At 41.6% G+C, this 14,768-nt stretch overlaps 1 protein-coding gene across 1 annotated transcript in view; it reads left to right on the plus strand.

Annotated features, from left to right (window-relative positions):
• The window catches only part of l1cama (L1 cell adhesion molecule, paralog a), a 52,971-nt gene that overhangs the window by 9,074 nt on the left and 29,129 nt on the right, over nucleotides 1-14,768 (plus strand). The window contains exons 3-4 of the mRNA XM_034696645.1: nucleotides 1,152-1,217; nucleotides 3,111-3,240. The gene's annotated coding sequence lies outside the window, so the exon portion shown is untranslated. The remainder of the gene's footprint in view (nucleotides 1-1,151; nucleotides 1,218-3,110; nucleotides 3,241-14,768) is intronic.

The following is a 14,768-nucleotide window of genomic DNA, read 5'->3' on the forward strand; positions in this document are numbered from 1 at the left end:
AGGCATTTTTCTTTTTTCAATATATATGTAGCAGATTTTAAAACAAACAAAAGCCGTTTTACATTAAAATATAGCAATAAAATTGGATTTTGTGTTGTTTTCCTCTTATGGATTTTTATATTCCCTAATAAACACGAATAATCTAATCTATGTTAATCCAAAACGCAAAAATGCGGGGATATCTGTATGATTACAAGGTGAAGTTTAGTCGAATCTGTGAATATCTTTCTAACTTTACCCAACTGATGTAATCATACAGATATCCCTGCATTTTTGCATTTTGGATGTGTTTATCAGGGAATATAAAAATCCATAATAGGAAAACAACACAAAATCCAATTTTATTGCTATATTTGAACGGAAAATGGCTCTTGTTTGTTTGTTTAAAAATCTGCGGGGCACTGGTGGCCTAGCTGTCTAAGCGCCCCATGTAGAGGCTATAGTCCTCGTCGCAGAGGTCACTGGTTCGACCCCCGGCCGGTTGACCATTTGCATGTCTTCCCTCACCCTCTACTCACATTTCCTGTCTCTCTTCAGCTGTCCTATCAATAAAAAGGCAAAAAAGCCCCAAAATGTATTAAAAAAAAACTAACAAAAAAAAAAACTGCTACATATATTGAAAAAAGAAAAATGCCTGTTCTTTTGTTTTCCGATTTGGTTTTCAGAATTGGAAATAGAATGAACGGAAGGTACACGGATGTAACTTACAGATCATAACAATGAAAACAAAGAAAGAGATCTCCTGTCAATCCCATGTTCAGTGCCCCCTTCCAGTCCTCTCAGTTAAAAGTCATGACTCTGAACTCCCAGCCTGTCTTCAGCTGTCCAGTGTCTCCTGAGGTTAATGGCATTGGTTCTTCTCACCTATATATAAAATAGCCTCATCAATCATTATTCCCATGCTGTCTGCTCTGATGGGGCTTTTGTCTGCATGCCTGGCATGGGCGCAGGCACCAATGGCAGATGGGCAAGCTGGCATCCTCAAAGTTGCAGAAGCACAAAGATAACCACGGCAGCCCTGTAGGAATGGAGGTTTCAGACTGGACATGGTGCTGCCCCAATTACCTTAAAGTTTATTTTTAGGATCAGGTGTGAAGAGAGTGTGTGTTTCTCACCCCATCTTTCTCTCCCTTTCTCTTCTCTTATTTCAGGCATTGGATCGAAGTCCATCGTTTGTACATTTTTGGAGGGGTTAGTGCCAACCATTCCACAACAATGTGAGTATCATATCTTATTTATTTATTTACAGTGTCAGATTTAGCAGGACTAAGAGTATTTATCACCTTTAATAGTTTACAGTTGAGTTTGATGATAGAGTTATTTTCATAAGCCTGTCAGTTTATTGGTAGTAATCAGTTAGGTAAGCTAAGGATCATACTGGTTGACATTAAATCTTAAAAAGCATGTTAGAAATGTTGGAAAGTAATCTAAACCAACTTATAAGAGGAAGGTAGCATGCTAATTAAAACAAGAAAGTTTGGAAGGCATAGATATCTGTTTTATTGGAATGATGGAGTATTATAGATGAATAGATCATTAAATGTCTCATGTTCTGATGACATCTCAGACACAGTTTGAAGTTTCAGCTTGTTTTGAAAAATGAAAGCGGGCACATTAGTTCGTGCACAGTGCAGCTTCTTTCTTTAATGTTTGAAAGTAAACCATGCCTAACAGCATTCATTTTGGCATTTTCCTATTTATGTCACTTTATTAAAGGCAGTGTGCACTTCACATTGTTATTAGCACTTCCAATACAATACAATTTTATATATGATACTACTCACAAGTTACTCACTACTTGAGTAGTTTTTTTTTTAGGTAATTATTTACTCTTACTCAGGTACTTATTTATATGAGTACTCTTACTTCTACTTGAGTAACATCATTGTAAAGTAAAAGTACTTTTACTTGAGTACTGTTTCCGTTACTCTACCCACCTCTGAGTAAAACAAACAAGTACTCTTTTTTTTTTTTTTTACTAAAAGACAATTTTTTCCTGAGCATGGCCTTTGATAGGCTATTTCCTACTACCAGAGAGGGGTAAACTATTCAACAGACAGCAGGCAGCAGTTGTAAAATCTCATTGAGTTTCACATTTAAATTGGGAGGGTGTAATGGAGAGGAGTAATTGTTTAGAGGGATCTGAGGGTTTTTGGAGCTGGAATAGAGACTTAAGGGGTTTGAAAATAAACCGCAGCCTGTCCATCCAGTTCTTAAAAAGCAATTAAAGAAGATTCACTTTTGTATTGCTTGGTTTTAGATGAGCTGGAGGGGAAATGAGGCAAACTTACTGACACATATATCCACAGTAACCAAGACACAAACAGATCAAAGCTAGTCAAATAGAATCCTTTGATTTCTGTCTGCACGTGTGCTGGATCACAATCACCCAGCCAGACTGCATTATCCGTTCCTTAATTACCCTGAAATCAGTGAATCTGTGCGTCTCAACGACCCGCCCCCCCCAGTCTAAGATAAGAGACGGCAGTAAGTCCTTACACATTTTTATTCACCATGGTTATGTAACTTTCATCCCAGTCATGCCTTTGATTGCACCATAATGAACTGCAGCCCAGTCAGTGTCTCAGTGGTAGAATGAATTAAAAAAGCTTATGAAAATCAAGCCCAGTGGAGCGCAGAGATTATTCACAAAAACCTCAAACTGTCATTATTCCACCTTTGTAGCCTGTTTGCTCCTGGACTGGTGCAGGAGGACAGGAGAGAGGAAGAAATGCTGGAGGGCCATAGGCTCTGTGCACTATGCTAATGTAGTCTATAGTGTGCATCATTATGCTTAGCACTGCATGGATGAATAAAAGCCAGACCTGCTAATCCAGACTGTATACAAGGGAAAAAGAAGAGGACAGAGGGAAAGATAGAGGACAGGAAGGAGGAGGGGGTACAATAAAGGAATGGCCAGAATCCACAGAGGAGTGAGGTGAGAGAGAGAAAATGAGAGAGTGGAAGAAGGGAGGGAACAGAGGAGGAGAGAAGGAGGAAGGCAGGCAGTGAAGAAGGGTGATGTCACCTCTAACAGGCAACCAATGAGAGTCAGGGAGGGAGAGAGGGAGAGAGCGGCTGAAGGAGGGTGTGTTTTTCTATCACTGCAGCATCAGCAGAGAGGAGAGGTGCACAATCAATTTCATAGAGAAGAGGAAGAAAAAGGCACAAGTAGATAAGAAAAAGAGGAAAGAGAAACGGCACGAGGAGTTGCCAGAAGGACGGAGCATCCCCGCGAAGGTAAGAGGATTTTTTTGCTCTCAATTTGACAGTTTGTTGTTGGACGGAGAGAGAGCGACAGAGAGCCGGTGGGCAGATTAATTAGGCTGTTAGGTGGAGGCGGCTTGTTATGGAATCACACCTTTTCCTAGTCTTCTACTAACATTAAAAGGTGACAGTTATTACATTTAACAGATCTCTTTTTAATAGCTTATTATTGGCAATTTGTGCTATACTCAGCAGGTGTGTTGGTTTTCAGGAAAATATTAAATACCAGTCATTTGAACAGACTTCTCTTTAGAAAATGGATATTAGACACATGTTTTATTTCAGTGGTAGGGAGGGGTTGTGGTTAACTACTTTTCATTGTAGCATTGCAGTTTTTCAAACTGTGAAATTTAATCCAGGTTATTAAACAGCTTATTTCATGGTTAACCTGTTGGTAGAGATTACCCTCAGAGGGATGTTGTTCTTAAGTTTTTCTGCATTTTTCTTGCTGATTAAAAGAACATAGCATTGCATTCAACAGGGTCTCTCAGGACATTAATATTGAATCTACAGCAGTGCTCTGTGCCCATCACTGATCAGTGTATCGGACAAAAAAATGAATTAAAAAATGTTATGTTCTATTTTACGCCTGAAGCAGAGATATGTTTTTTAGTGGATTTGGATTCCTTGTAAAATAATTTCTGTGATTCTTAATCTTTTCAAATATTCTGCTAAGTATATTGAAGTTCGCATTCATTGCATTTAGAGAACAGATACCTGCAGCCCTTCTTCACAATTCCTACCAAATTTGAAAAGTATGTGATGCAACTATTCTTTAAACTTGCTCCTTTGCCATCCATATTGCAGTAAGCATTTGCTGCCAACTTTGGCTAATTACCCAGACAAATTCTATGCTTAATATTAATGATAATTTTCTCTGCAAACTACCCTCCCCCAGCTAATAGCTGTGCGGCTTAATGTGAAGTACTGCCCATGATTGCATGAGCATGTGCTGCTGTGATTTTCATTGAGTTGGAGGATGAAACTCAGCTGTGTGGTGAACTGCACAGCGGAGCAGACTACAACAATTTTCTAGTCTACCAGTCTTATCTCCTGCAGCTGCAGTGAGTCTCTTTAGTGAGGGCAATGACAAAGCTGAGTAACCTGAAACTACAGACCTTGGAGGGAAGACAGTGGAGGAATCTAAAAAGAACCGGAAGAAGGGATGGAAGAAATTGAGATTCAGATATCAACAGGAGACAGAGGGAGAGAGAGATGTATACAGAACAAGATATCAAGGGAGGTGAAAATAAGGGTGGGGCCGTGCTCACAGCAGACTATGGAGGTGTGCCTATGAAAAGGTCTCACCTGGCAGTGTGCCATACAGCTGCCTGCTGTCATCCTCTGTGGCCTGTTTCACATCTGTTGTACCCAATGGCAGAAAACGACATTGTTCCACTGGTTGTGTTAATGATGCATTGTTGTAATGCCAGAGGCAGCAGCTAAAGGCTGTGAGCGTGTTTTGCCTGTAGGTTGTTTGTGCATGTCGTGTGTATTATGGGTAGATGTATCCTTGTACATCTTCTCATGCCATGACCAGACTCACTAAATTATGAACAAAGAAATGTATGGTTGTATTTATGTATCTGTTTTGATGCATCCATGCTCATCATGTTAGTTAATGTGTGCACTGGTGGAGTATTGAACCCACTCTCTCTCTTGCCCCCGCTCTATGCCTCAGTAGCCGGCAGCCTGTCCCAGATGAACCCAGTCTGGGGACTATGGGTTGGGTGGGGAGGGGGCGGTGCCTGACAATGACTTGTTACCATCTGTACAACATCCATAAACATACTGCACCACACACATCCACACAATAGATCAAGATACAGCTGCTGCTGAAGAGGGCGTGTTGGTGTGAATAAGTATGTGAATGAATGTGCGTGTGTGTGTGTTGTGTGCGTATGCAACCTCTCCATGGCAGCAATGCTCTAGAGACCCACTGCTGGTCACATTATCATACTGTTTAATGCAACGGGGTTTGTGTGGCAGTGACAACCGGATCTCTAGACGGTGTTTCTGTTTGTGCTGGTGCAGCAGAGAAGTTGTTGTCAGAGCAGGTATACTCCGACGGAATGATTACCTTCGCTACAGCATGGTGCAGAAAGTAATCTCCCCGCTGATGCTGGCCAGTTAATTCAGCTGTTCCATCAAAGAGAGGGATGGAAACAGGGATTTATGTGAGGAGAGAAGGGCAGAGAGACAAGGAATTGCGATGAAAAGAGAGAGAAAAGGCAGTGGTGGTTTGGAAGCAACGTAAAAAGGGGTAGATGGACTTCCTTTTGAAAGGCAGAAACACTTAGCATCCTTTCATTGCAATAGGTATTCAAGAGAGTGGCAAGAGAAGGAGGAAGGATCATCTAGGATATAGGAAAGGGCAAGGTCACGAGGGAGGATGGGCTCCAGCTAATGAAAGAACCACAGAAATGGTAGAAGACATGGTTGGAAAGAGGCTCTCCTAACATTTTACTTACAGATGATGATAATGATCATTGCAGAATTTTATGTGGAAAAGAACTGCAATGTATGCCCACATATTTATGCTGGCCTTTTGCCAAATGCCTTTAGTGCTGCAGTTGAAGTGGAGAGCTGGTGTTGTGTAGGAGGAGAGGAATGATCTACTCTCAATCCGCCAGTTAGGAGGAGGAACTCCAGGGAAGAGCAGTGCTGCACTAGCCCCTTCGCTCCTCAGCAACCTGTTATAGCCTCAGGGCGCCTTAGCCTGTCGTCCTGATCACCAAACACAGATACATCAACACACTTTCACATAACCACATCTGCACAGGCACTACTTACGCAACACACAAACAAACATTCTGGAAGTACACACCGCAGAGATCCTGTTGCAGTGCGCCAAATTAAAGATTCTCTAATGTTGCCTCCCTGGCCTGATTACTTAAGCGTCTGCCACTGATCAAAGAGCGCACTCACCACTTTGTGGGGTTTCAACCGTTGAAGTAGCGGCGGGGTAAAATAAGGGTTAAGCAAAAGAACTATCTCTGAGACTGAAGTGTCAACAATAACTTTCATCTCTAGTTTTCTTTTCATCCTCCTCTGAGAATAAAAAATTGTAAAGTTACAAAATCACAAACGCAGATCCAAGGGCTTCTGAGTGAACTCCCTTGAGTTATCCTCCAGCGTGTGTGTGTCTGTGTGGGTTCTTTGATGGCTTGCACGTGTGAGCACACAGTTGCATGTGCACATTCAGGATGCTGTCAGAGTCCCCCTTTAACACACACACACATACACACACACACACACACACACACACACACACACACACACACACACACACACGCACGCACACACACCGCACACCCTCCCTGGTTGCAGCTTGGAGGCTGTTTGATTTAGACTTCGCAGATGGGAGTCGGCCCACTGGGTGTCAAGTGGGGGATCGTGTAGACATGCTGTCAGGGTTTGGTGGAGAATACATTGTGGTGATTTAGGGGAGCTTAGGGTCAGATGGATTGACAGACCAGCCACGGGTAAATGATTATGGAGCATTGAGGAGGAGGGAAGGAGGCCAGCTAGAAGAGGAGGGTGAAATTTGCAAAGGTGAAACGAGGCAAGCGGGGCGGGGAGGAAAACTTACACATGGAAAGGATTGGTTTAAAAAGCAGCAGGATGGTACAGAGATGGCAGAAAGATTAAGGCTGTTAAGGAAGACGAGACAAAGCTGGAAAGGATTGTCACTGCAATTTCTCTGAACCACCTTGTTCCAGTCTCCACTTTTGAGTCCTGTTCTGAGCAAACTTTTCAACCTCTGTAATCCATTTTCCCTTTACCGCATCTCTGTCTCTGTCCTGCGACACACGTCTTTGGTTTCACTTGTCATATCAGTATTCATACAGTGGTGGACGGAGAAGCCCACATCGGGTCTTAATCAAAATAATGACTGGGGCTCCTATTAGTCTTCCCAGAAAGAGGCTCTCAGACAAAGGCTCGTAAATCCAGCCCTATTATACAATTGAACCTGTGATGGAGACGAAGGCACAAATCGAGGCGTCATGTATGGAAATGAATTTAATTTTGCAGAGCGAATTACTTTACTACAGCTCTCAGAAGTGATGGTATGAGAGAGGAGAAATTGTAGAATCCCCCTGGGAAACAAATATGATATTGGCAGATAAAATTACAAAACTGGAACCCCAAAGTGGATTTTATGTGAAACCTGGAGAGAAATTAATTACTGCCAAACCAATAATGAAACTGGAGGCCTCAGTAATTGTCGAAACATATTTTTAAACCAGCAAATATATATTAAATAACATTTTCTATCACTTTGTTATTAGTATGGTGCCAACCAAAAATCCAATTCTGTAAATTTAATCTCTTCAGCGCACATTGTTTAGAATGAAGAACACGACTGGAGAGAAGGAGCAATAAAGCCAAGGTTGAATATGAATAAGGGAGATATGTAACTCCATGTCTGACCTTCTCTGTCCCTCCTTTATGCTGTCCTTTTCCTTTTTCTGTCTTCTGGCAAAATGATGTCTTTGTCTTAGTGAAACAGAGAATTCCCCTCCGTGTCACTCCATCCGGACCACAGTCAGCTCTGTCAAAGAGACCTCTTATTCCACACCAGTGACTATAATTGGACTAAATTGACCCTCTGTGTGCTTCTATGCAGTGTTCTGTTGATCGTCTAAGATGATGCTCTGTGCATTTGTGTGCATGTGTGTTTTATCATGAACAGTGTCTAGTATGAGATGTTGCAATGAAAAGATTAACTGTACATCACATAGACTACTAGTGTTGGTTTATTGCCTTTTACTTGTGAACGATAATGTCAAGTGTCTGATGGCACATTGCTGGATTGTAGTTTTGAAGTCTAAGTTGAATTAATTGCATGTTAACAAAACTAAAACAAAATTAAAAAAATTGAAAGCTAATAGCTTTAGCTTGTTTTGCCATATAGAAAAACATTTTTTTTTTTGTTGCAAACCATTCTTTTTTTCTTTTTTTTTTAAGGTTATATTTTTGGCCTCTTTGCATTTATTCTATAGGACAGCTGAAGAGAGACAGGAAATATGGGGAGTAGAGAGCGGGGGAAGACATGCAGGAAATGGTCGCCGGGAGCCGAAACGGCGACCCCTGCGACGAGGACTGGATCCTCTGTACGTGGGGCGCTTAGACCGCTAGGCCACCAGCAGCCCTGCAAACCATTCTTGAGATATTGTTAGTGCTGATACAATGGCTCTGAATGAATTCCAATCGTATTTTAAACTTGAAGAGGGCCATGTGGTTTGATGAGAAACCATATAAAGCTGCAGTAATAGTAAAAATAGGCTTAATTTGTATTAAAAGCCATAATATTTTGTGGCATGCTGGTTAAACTATTAGCTAACAGTTAGCTTACAGTAATTATCCTTTAATGATAATAACCTGAGAAATTTGACCTAATTATCCAGATTATCTGTTGGTCTTTGCATAGCAAACATACTACATACTATTATGATACATTAAAGTTTTATATTGTAGTAATTTTAGGTTATAATAGCTTAGCCTGATTCTGTTAGCTAGCTATGAAAAAGCATCTGCAGGGGGTTGATCTACCTGTGCTGCCATTGGTTGCTTTTTGAAACATGAATAGAAAAAATTAAGCAAACTTAAAATTAAAAGTGAATATCAGCCATATGTTTTGATTTGATTTATTCTTTGGACATTATTACAGCAGTGGCCATATTGTGACCGTTTGGAGGACTGTGTGTTATTGTACCAATCTGGTTTTGGTTACAATGCACAGGCTGAGTATTAATGGTACAAGACAGCATTGCTTTACTAATTTATTGATTTGTTGCTGAGAGGCCAGCTGCATATTTAATGAAACTCTGAGGCATGATGTATCTCGGTACTGTTGGCTACTTCAGCCCTGTTGCTTTGCTTTAGGTTACATCATACTGTTCTGCTAAGCCTTTCTGAGGGCTTTTTCACTGCTGTTGGAATTTACTCTTTTCATGTCAGTTTCCCCTCGACAGTGCTTCTCAATGTCCTTGGCATGGCTTTCATCTTTGTTCCTTTTTTTTCTCTTTTAATATATGCCAGAGAAAATGGTTCATTCTGACATTTATTTGCTCGATAGATTGTCAAAAGAATACCAGTTTTAAACTGCAGTCTTGTGTGAAAGCTTTACGTCACTATTTGACCAAGGTTGATGAAGCTGTCTCAACGTTTATCATGCATTTCAGCTGTGACGCATTCACACTGTCAAGCAGCTGACAGTAGTTTCTGTTCGCCCCTCAGAAACTTGGGCTGGATTGAAATATTGAGATTTATGCCAGAGCATATTCAGTAAAGCATCATGGAAGCATACCCAAGAGTTGATATGGAGAAACTGTATAGGCGTTTTTCCACCGTAGGAACTTTACCCTGGAACTATGGACTTTACCCCTAAACTACATGCATTTTGACTGGAGGAACCAGGGTCTAAATTTAGTTCAGGGGTAGATAATCTCCCCCCTGAAAAGCCCCTGCTTGGGGGGTAGTACTTTTCAAAGTTCCTGGGACTTTCAGTTGAACGGAACAGTATTTGTGGAGTTTACACAGTTGTTGAAACACAGAGGGAGTTCCTGGGAATGCATACTAGTTTAGTTTTTAATAAGATTTCAAAATATTTTTCTCCATATGTCACTGGCCTGATTGACATAATCTAGCAGTCAACAACAGGGGCACAGGAACCTTTTATTTCCGGGGAAAGTAGTTCTGGGGGCTAAAAGAACCCGGAACTCTTGGTCGAAATGCACCTTAAGTTCCCTCAAACAGGGGCAGAGCCAGACTTTTTGACTGGGGTGGCCAAAGTGGGGCACTAGCTTTTGCAGGGGTGGCATTAAGTTTATTAACATACATTATAGCATTTTTACCCCACTTTTTCATATCCACTGACATGAAAGCATCTAAATGATTTTATATCTTATATATAGAGATTTTACAAAAGGAAAATATGTTACATTGAAAAGCTGTTTGCAGCCTTTTGCAACACAGCCCAAACAGTTTAGTTCACAGGACATAAGCACTGCAACTGACGAGGCAAATACCAAATCATTGTTCAGGGTTTTGGGGTGGCCACTTAGGTCAATAAAGCCAATCAGAATTTAAGGCGGGGCATGGCTATTCCCTGGATAAGCTGGATAAGTACAAATTCAGTTGGTTAAAGGTTGACTTCAGTTGTACATAAATGAAAGTCTACAAAGTTCCTTCACAAGTTTGGAATGCGTGCTTGGTATGTTAAGTTAAAAGCCAGGCAAAAACAATTTTGGTTTTAGTCATCCGAGCAGGTGCACTGTACTAAATTTTCTTGACATTGACTGAGTGAAATACATCCGTCTCTTAAAAGGAACATTGTGTTGCTTGATAGTGTTCTGGATCCATTAAAGGCTTATTTATCTGGAGTTAACATTGAAGTGCATTGATTTTGTTTCACTTGGCTCCCCTCACAAAAAACGTATTTGAATAAACTATAACTGAAATAAATGGGGCATGAAACACTCTTGAGCAGACGTAGCATCCTGGAGTACTGCAGGTGATGTAAGTAAACAGTCTGTCTGTATTTGTCTCGTCTGCATATCTTGGTGATGTTGTGACTGTGTTTTCTCTCAGGCACATTATCTGCTGTGTCAGCCATGATATATTCATTAGGGTTGGATTACAGAGAGTAGGAGGAGATCAGGTTTTGAGTGGGTTGTAATCCCCATACACTGGCCTAATTTAATCTCACCTACTGTGCCATCCTATTACACACTACACCCACCCACCACATGCATGCAGGCGCTGGCTGGAGGAGAGCAGAGGAGGGGCGGGCAAGGTTAAAACAGGGTAATGCTAGACAAGAGCCGTGGAGACAAAGAGAGAGTATCGTAAGAAAAGAGCCACAGAGAAGAGAATCGATTATGGACAGCAGGAGAGGGATTCAGAAACAAAATGTTAAGGATTAAATAAATGTCAGAAACAAAGTGGAGACAGAATTCAGAGAAAGTTGCTCTCTAAGTTTGTTTTCATGAGTTACAAAAGCTGTGTTTCCATGACCCTCATCAGATTTCCCCATCGCATGCAGGGGTACAGATGAAGCATTAAAAAAAAAAAAAATTAGGACTTTAATCCCAACATTAATATGACATACACCAAGATTATCATAGCCTATTTCTTACAAAAAAAACTGTAATTATACCTGTTACTATTGGTCTTGTATATGTTGATTTAATTTCAATTCATTTTTGTTATTCAATTTTGCCACATTCCATTCCTCTAAACATATTTCTGTTAGAGAAGCAGAGAGTCGTCAGCCTGGTGTGTTTTGGAATGACTCTCCATCTCATTATATTTCTTTGGCCAAGTTGCAAATAATTTGCATGACAAGGAGACTTTGCACAGAGAAGTTACTCACTTATTTGTCTGGGTTTCTTTTCTTTCCTTTTTTTTTAAATTTTTTTACAATGTATGAACCACATCCCTCCCTCCCTCCCTCCCTCCGTCCTTATCTGCTCTTAGCCTTAAGGAATTAGGCCATGGTAGCCCGTTACACAGTCTCTACCTAAAAAGGGTGGGTGTCTGAGTTTGTTCTTGTTAGCCTCTCCTTGATGCAGACTTTGTGTTCTTAAATCAGGCTGGTGTTGAAGTTGTTTGAGTTTGCTCTCTGAATTGATCAGAGGTAATTGGGCATGGCGCTATACAGGGAGTCTCCCACAGTGCCCGTGCTGCAATAATGAGACTCTATATTTAGCTTTAAGATGTCTGTTTACATCAGCCATCGTGCTCTGTTGCACAGAAAGAAAAATTGAGCAATGCTGTTTATGTGGCGAAACTTGCAGGGCACAGTATTGTGTTGCTGTTTTTGTAAATCATTTGTTGAAATCCATTGCTGAGGAGAGGACTGACTAATGCAGCAGGAAGCGATAAGGAGACATGGGGTGACGCTTCTTGTTAATACGAGGAAAAGATAAAAGGTGCAATCCCCTGAGAACACACAGTAGCAACACAGAGGGGAAAATAGATTTATTCAGGGGTGCAGATGTCACATTGGGGGAAGGAGGGGGATGAATTGAGTAAAGACGAAACACAGGAAACAAACCACATGAAGATAAAGAGAGCGACTGCAGAGAACAGACACAGGGCCCGGACATTTTTAACAAGCTTAAGGAGGTAATTATACACATACGCAAAGACCTCATCCTCTTTGCAGGCCTGGCACAGATGGGTGTGGCAGAGGAAGCATGGGAGAAAGTGGCATACTAGAGGGGAGAGAAAGCATTTTGTTATCTTTAATAATATTGACTGAGCATTGAAGTGTGATCCTGCTTGGGGTGACGGGCAGAAAGTGTGAGAGTGTGGAGGTTAAGACGGGAGGAGTGTAGGAAGATGAGGAGAGAAAGATACAGGGGGGAAGAGAGAGAAATGGGAGGGTAAAGGACAAAGATCCTGTTGCGATTGAAATGTCAGTGTGCACAGGGGCAGATGCACACCTGCCAAGTACATACACACATTCACACACTGATACACACACATGCGGCTCACCTGCATCTTCACAGGTTGTGTGCTTAGTGAGTCTCTGACACTCATTAAATGTGACAAACAAAACTCCAAACATAAAAAGTAGAACTGCCCACAGACCAAACTGACAGGATGACATAAGGTGTGATGTCTTCAGACTCAATAGTTGTCATATATCATCAATCTTTATACGGACTCATAACTCTCTTTTTTATCTCCTCTCCATCTTTTCATTCTTCCCTGCGACTATCCGCCTTCAGCAGTCCAGACAGTCTCTCTTTTATTTATGACTGTGCTGAACGCTGTTTTGACCAGCCTGTGTTTGAGACAGGGGGGGGGGGGGGATGACAAACAATCTAACGGTAAACATTAGTGACAGGGCTGTTACTAGCTGTGTGACTGTCGTACGCACTTTTTCCCACTGTTTTTGGCCCCTTGGTCTGCCTGCAGGGGCCCGTCCGCCTCCACAAGTGTCAGAAGAAGCTGTTGTATAGGTACTCTGAGGCTCTGCTTTACTTGATACAATACACAGCTTTTAAACACTTCACGATGAACGTCATTCAATCTCGGCTACGTGATGGTCTCCATGAACACCAAGTCAATATTTGGCACATCTTGGTCCATTTTAGGCAATGTCCTGGTCCATTGACAACATTGATTAATATTTCTTGAGAGCATCCTGTGGCTCCCTTCCCAGCTCCACAAACACACACTCAGGTTCCCCGTAACGGCCAACAAGATATTTATCTTTTCGCAAAACATGTTATAGGTGCATTTCAACCAAGAGTTCTGGGGTCTTTTAGCCCCCAGAACTAAAAGGTTCCTGTGCCCCCATTGTTGTCTGCGTTTCGACCCCAGGGTGAAGTCCCAGGTAGATTGTGCAAATCAGGCCAGTGACATATGGAGGAAAAAAAAAATTAATAATATTTTGAAAGCTTAATAAAAAACTAAACTAGTATGCATTCCCAGGAACTCCCTCTGTGTTTCAACAACTGTGTAAATTCCACAAACACCGTAACGTTCAACTGAAAGTCCCAGGAACTTTGAAAAGTACTACCCCCCAAGCAGGGGTATTTCAGGGGGGAGATTATTTACCCCTGAACTAAATGTAGACCCTGGTTTCTCCGGTGGAAACGCACATAGTTCAGGGATAAAGTCCCTAGTTGCGGTCGAAAAAACGCCTAATGTTCCATTTTGGAGTGACCCAGCTTAAGAACTACTGGGAAATTCTAACATTTCTAACTCTCACAACCTCACGCAGTTACAAAATGGTAACAGCTGCATAAGTGTCTCAGCTTGTGGCCTTATATAGATCTGATCCCAACAATATACTGATTCTCCCAATAAAGCTACTTTCTGCTTTCAGTTCGTATCACGTCAAAGTGTCTGAGGTACTGGGAAATGTTGTCATGCAAAAGCTGTGTTTGTTCTGCAAGAGCTCACTGGCAGGAGTTGCTGACATGCCGTGTGGGTGTCCTACATAAAAACCAGCATGATCAGCACGTTTTAAACAATGCTATCACGGGGTGAAGATGATTTAGATATTTTCAACTATGGCAGGGGATTAAGTGTACAAGGATACTGCTGCTGTTCTATTTTCTCCTTGTGAGGGTGAATATTCGTGTGTCTTGTAGCTCACGAATAAGAGTGTAGGAGTATAAACAAGAGTATCCAGCTCTTGCCCCAAGCATCTTTGTAATGTGTCTACAGTATAGATGTGGAATGTCAGACCTTGTTGGTCTAACTCTGTATGAAAAGCTCATCAACCGGTTGTTTAGCCACAGGGAAAGGTCACCTAAGCTTCCACTGCATCCCTGTGGCCCTTCTATCTGTTTTTCTCTCCCACTCTCCTCTCGCTTGAATTGTGGTGAAATCCTTTCTGTCATCGCTCATAAGTGAAGCAAAACTGGAAGAAAAAGAGATCTGAGAGAGTGCGGTGAAGTTATGGCATCAGATGGGGCTTCTATGTGCAGGGCAGAAACCCTGGGGGAGGTGGAGGGGGGTAAAGAAAAGATGAT

This window comes from Notolabrus celidotus, chromosome 11 (genome assembly GCF_009762535.1).
Source record: "Notolabrus celidotus isolate fNotCel1 chromosome 11, fNotCel1.pri, whole genome shotgun sequence".
Classification (NCBI taxonomy): Eukaryota; Metazoa; Chordata; class Actinopteri; order Labriformes; family Labridae; genus Notolabrus; species Notolabrus celidotus.